A 6,113-nucleotide genomic window follows, 5' to 3' on the forward strand; every position below is an offset into this window, starting at 1 on the left:
GGGGCCGGGGGCGGGGCGGGAGCGCTGAGCTCCAGCGGAGACCAGGACTCCCTGGGGCCAGGGCTATCCTAGCCCGGCCCTGGGCGGAGCCAACACAAAGACCTCGCCCCTCCGGATGATAAATGCACCTCGGCTCTCCAGCTCCGCCGGAGGTGGGGAGGGGAAGGCTGAGGTCATCGTCGCCATGGTGACAAAACAGGAAGACACAACAGCTGGCAGAGTGGGGGCTCCTGGGGGCTGCCCTCTTGGACTCTGCCCCAGTGGTGTCTCCAAGGGAGGCTCTAGAAGGCCGTTGCCACGGCAACCCTCTTGTTTAGCATTTGTTTAAGACTGAGACCCTCAGCCCACATCCCACCTCGCTCACTTCTTCCTCCTCCCTCCCTGCTTCCTCCCTCTCCGTCTGCTCCAACCCCGCCTTTCACAATGGATGAAAACTTGGACATCTGGGTCGCAGCGGGTTGGGTGGAAACCGAGCCTCACTGTAATGGGGTCTGTGGGCTAGGATCTCTGTCTCCTTGCGCCCACGAAAAAGGAAAGAGGTACCGATTTCTAGGCTTCTGGAGACTTCTGACTTGAGGTCCCCGACTCCTGGGTCCCCCAAAGGCCAGCGGTTGGATTCCTGTACTTAAGGATCTGAGGGAGGAGCAAAATGGGTCCTCTGATCATCATTTACATTGGGACTCACGGTGCAAGGACTGGTAGGCCGGAGTTCTCGGTCCCAGATGCCAGTTGGTGGGGTGGGAGAAATTCCTGGGATTTAGGGCTGTAAGAGTTGGGGGCACAGACTCCTGGGTTCCACATAACGCCCAGGCTGGGGACCCAGATTCTTGTCTCAAACGAGCAAACAGCTCAGACCCCTGGGTGTTCGGAAAAGATGTGGTTGCAAGCGGAGCCTCTTGGGTCTGGAAGGGAGAGAGATTTCTGGCTTGCATTCCCGGCTCCTGAAAGAGGAAGGGGCTCAGAAGCTTAATGAGGACGGGGCTGGGGGCGCCAGATTCCCGGTTCCCGCAGGAGGGGAGAGGCCCCAGGGGCCGATGTGCTTGGTCCCAGAGCAGAGAGGGGCTGCGGGGTCCTTTTCTAGGGGCAGCCCTGGGGCCCTGGCACCGATTGAGAGCCGAGAAACCTGAGAGAGCTGAAGGTCTCGCTGCCGGATCCGGCAGGACGGGGACCCGGCCGCCTGGATCCCTCCCTTCGGTGGTACATACTCACCAGCTCTGCAGTCGTCCTTGGCGTGGCCTGGCTTGCGGCTGCCGCGGGGCGGGGCCTGGTAGCGGCTGAGGATGCTCGGCGACGCTGCGCTAACCGGGAGCTGACCTCGCTGCTGCCGCTGGGTGCCTTCCAGGCAGTCGACGGAGGAAGCTTTGAGGCGGAGCACAGGGGTGGAAACTGCACGAGTGGCGAAGGGAGGGGTCCGAAAGGGTCTCGGAGCTCTGTATACCCGGCTGCGTGGCCTACGGGGGTGAGAGGGGCTCGCGGGGACCTGGACGCTATGAGCTCTGCCGAAGTGGGGGGTAGCAGAGGAGTGGGAGGGATGTGGAGCCTGTATTACCAGTTTTGTGCTCCTGCAAAGGAGATAGGCACAGACCTTGCCCATAATTCTGTGCCCTGCGTAGTGAGGGGGTCTCCATGAACCCCGGATCAGGACAGATAGGAGCCAGGACGTGGCATTAGTTACAGGTTCTCCAGGGACGTCCCCAGGTTCTATTCACACAGCTCCTTGGCCCCCAGCATAGCAGTATCTCTCCCCCCGCCCTTCCTGCCCAAATCAGTCACCCTCTTTGCCTGACCTGGTAGTGGCACTCCTGGGATACCCCAAATAGTCCATGGGTGGCTTCCACTCATACAACTTCCTATCTTGTGTTTGCTGGTGGAAGCTTCCCCGCTTGAGGCACTAAAATTTCACAACTGCAGAGTTGAGGACAGAGGCCCAGAAAGCAAACATGTAAAGAGTTAAGTCATGGGGTGTGACCTTGAGAAGTCATACCTCAGGGTTCGCAGGTCTGTGTAATCTGGCAGCATGCATGTGCCACCAGTTCAGAGTATTTACCCATCCTGGAGGACAACATCCCATCCCAAACAGTGTTGAGTGCAGCCTGGCACGGTAACCCAGTCTCAGACAAGATGTGCCTCTATTCTGTGAGACTATCTGCTTTGGGGTGATGGGGTACATGAACCCACCCAGTGACTTCCTAACAAACTGAGTTCCTCGATCAGAAGCAATATTGTGTGGGTTAACGTGACGGTGAATAGGGCCATTGAGTACAGACACAGATGCTACTGTTGGCAGGAGTGTGAAAGGCTAGAAAAGCAAATAATAGCCCAGAGGTAGTAATCATTCCAGGGAGAAAAACTCACTGCCCAGTCCATGATGACATGGGTCCCATGTAATCCTCCGGTGACCGCGTATTTGGCCTATTCACCCTATGAAGAAATCACCCCACAAGTGGGGCTCGGCACCTCTTGCTGCTGCCAGCAACGTGGACCTTCATCAGTGACATGGCTGGCTAAGCCTGGCTGAATGATTTTGTTCACAAGCCCATCAAGCAAGCAGTGGGGCATTTGAGGAAATATGCTGACTGATAGCCTCAGAGCGGTCATCTGATCTACCAGATGACTTAATAGCATTCTCTGTAATGGACGTTTTGGGGAAAAAACTCATCTGGGATACAAATGAATGGTTTTTTACAAACAACAACAAACGAAACCCCACACCAAATATGTGTGGGGTTTCGTTTGTTGTTGTTTGTTTGTTATGCCACAACCAATTCTCCTACTCTCCAGACACCAAGTGAGTGTCCAGGGATTCAATTTAATTCTGAATCTGGTTACACTAATGACCAGGACTTAGCACTAGACCCCACAAGCTAAGGGCTCAGTCCCATGAAACCACCCGCACTTCAGACACCAATTGTTAGGCCCAGTCCTCCCATGCTTCTGACCGTGACCCCCCTCTTGGGTTCAATAACTTGCTAGAATGGCTCACAGAAGCTGGAAGTCACTTTTCTTGGTATTACTGATTTATTATAAAGGATACAACTCAGGAACGGTCATACAGAAGAGATGCACAGGGCAAGGAGTTGGGGAGTGGGGGGTTTGCAGCCCCCCTTCTGGAAACTTCATGCATTTACCAACCTTCAAACTCTCTGAACCCCATCATTTGGGGTTTCTGTGGCGTTTCAATTACATAGGCATGATTGATTAAAATCATTGGCCACCAGTGATTCAGCTCAATCTCAGGAGGTCGGAGGTGGGGCTGAAAGTTCTAACCCTACAATTACAGATGGTTCCTCAGGCAACCAGCCTTCTCCCATCCCCAACCTTATCCAGAAGCTACCTAGAGGCCCACAAGAGTCATCTCATTAGCATAATCTCAGATGAGGTTGAAAGAGGCTTATAACTAGACACCCCCTAGTCCTCAGTAAATGACAAGTGTTTTAGGAGCTCTGTGCCAGAAACTGGAGACAATGTGAATATATCTTATATCATGATATCGCACAGATCTTTCCATATCCTGGTCCATTGGGAAGTTTCATTCATTCATCAACAAATATTTATGATGGGCTTCTAAGTGAGAACAAAGCAGGCTAAGGAATGCCTGCTCTAATGGAGATTTTTATGTCATCTGTTAGTGGCAGGGGGTTCAAGATGTAACTTCATCTGGTCATGTGGGATATTCTTACTGTTCTCAGACTATTGGATTCTCAGTAACTTCCTTGAGGTGACTGGCTCCCCAGTTTTCAAGGATTTATCTCACATGTTCTGGCATGTGGGTGTCTTGATAAGACATAGTGTGTCTATCAGCTCCTTCCTGCTTTTTAGGTATTATCAGCATGGTGTCCTCAACACAGCTGATCAGAATCTATGGAGTATTGAAAGATCAAGTATCCTGAAGAATAAGTTGTAGGACAGAGTTGGAGAATTAATGTAATACTAGAGAAAGGTGTAACAGTCCTGCTATCCACCTGTATTATTGTCCTAGTGATGCCATAACAAATCATCACATTCTGGTGGCTTAAAATGACAGAAATGTATTCTCTCAGAGTCCTGAAGGCCAAAAGTCTGAAATCAAGGTGTCAGCAGACCTCACTCCCCACAAAGGCTCTAGGGAAGAATGGCTTCCTTACCTCTTCTAGTTCTTGTAACTGTATTGGACAGTGTAGACCCAGACAAGATAATAGTTCATTTTTCTCTCTTGTAGCAGTCCAAGAGTTAGCAATCCAAGGTTAATATGATACCTCCATGGTCTCAAAGAGTCATTCTCATTTTTGCTGTCATCTTCAACAAGGGTTTCCATTTGAGATCTAACGTATGAACCAGATCATATACTATGCTGCCGTTGCAGCCAGTGGGAAGAGGAGAAGGGGAAGGGGTTGGCATGCTTCTTATTTTCTAAGTGCGTGATTCTGAAATTGCACACATTCCATGCATATCCCATCATCCAGAACTTAGTTACATGGCCACATATAGTTGTAATGGAGACGGAAATATAGTCTTCAGTTAGGGGAAACATAACACCCATATAAAACTTCTATTATAGAGGAAAGAAATTGGGAAAAACTCCTGGTAACTTCTGCTAGACTCAGGAACATATCACAACACAGATCTTGCCTCTGAGCTTCACACATATATCCAGGTGCTCATGGAGCCTCCACTTGGACATCACAAAGGTCCAAACTCAGTACACTCAAAGTTAACATGATTTCCCCTCCAAATCCTGCTCCTTTGCAGAGTACCTTATAGCACCAGTAAATTTCACCCCTCTCCATCCAGTTGCACAAGCTAGAATTCTAAGAGTCATCATCAGCATCTCCCATATCTAGCCCAACACAGGTCTTGTCACTTTTACCTACTATATCATCTCTCAAATTCATCAACTTCTGTACATCTCTGTATTAGCCATTTATTGCTGTGATCAATAATAAGCAATAAATTTCCACAAAATGTGTCTTAAAGGAATGAAATTCTGATACATGCTACAACGTGAATGAACCTTGAAAACATCACGCTAAGTAAAATCAGCCAGGCACAAAAAGGCAAATATTATATGATTCCATGTACACAGATTATCTAGAGTAGTCAAATTCATAGAGACAGAAAACAGAATAATGATCACCAGGGGCTAAGGGAGGGAGGTGGGGAGTTAGTGTTTAATGGGGACAGCGTTTATATCGGAGATGATGAAAGGTTCTGGAAATGTTTCGTATGATGGTAGCACAGCAATGTGACTGTACTTTGAACACCACTAAGTTGTACACTCAAAAATGGTGAAAGTGGTAAATTTTCTGTTATGTAGCTTTTGCCACAACAGTTAAAAAAAAAAAAAAAAAGAATAGCTTGACCAATTTTGAAGAAAAATATGAAGCTGAACAAGTATCAACTTTTAGATTTAAATTAGTTAAGCATAAACAAAATTGGTTCTTGGTCCCACTAAGCCACATTTCAAGTGCTGCCTGTGGCCATCGCATTGGATAGCACAGCCTTAAAGTGTGTTAGCTCCTTCTGCTCAGAATGGAACTGAATTTTTCAGAATGTGCAGCCTGTACCAGCACAGAGATTCCAGCAGGACTTAAATAATAATAATAATAATACATTATAACCAAGTGGGGTTTATTTTGGACAAGCAAGTATGGCTAATATTTGAAAACTATTAATGAGATTTATTGTATTAACAGAGCCAAGTAGAAAGAAATCACATGATCAGCCCATATATGCTAAAAGAGAATTCGACAAAATTTAATATCTATTCATTAAAAAACAAACAAACACTGAATAAATGGGAAGTTTTGGTTCCTAAAAGTTGTTGGACGTCATGGCTCTCCAGGGCTCCTGCTCTGCCCTGCTTTCTGGTGTCAGGATATCTAAAACCCCCACTTCTCAGAATGTTCTCTGCAGGACTTAAGCATATTTAAACACTATAGAAAATGCCTAGTGTTCTGGGGGCTTCCCAGTATCTAAACCCCCAACTTATTTTGGGGAGCAATTCTCCACTGTACGCACACTGGTGAAAGCCGGTGTCTCATTTATTACGGAGATTAGGAAGTATGTTTGCATTTTTGGAGGGTATGGGGTTGACAGAAGATTGAATGCTTCATGCTGAGACTTTGAATTCAGCA

This window comes from Pteropus alecto, unplaced genomic scaffold (assembly GCF_000325575.1).
Source record: "Pteropus alecto unplaced genomic scaffold, ASM32557v1 scaffold432, whole genome shotgun sequence".
Taxonomy (NCBI): Eukaryota; Metazoa; Chordata; class Mammalia; order Chiroptera; family Pteropodidae; genus Pteropus; species Pteropus alecto.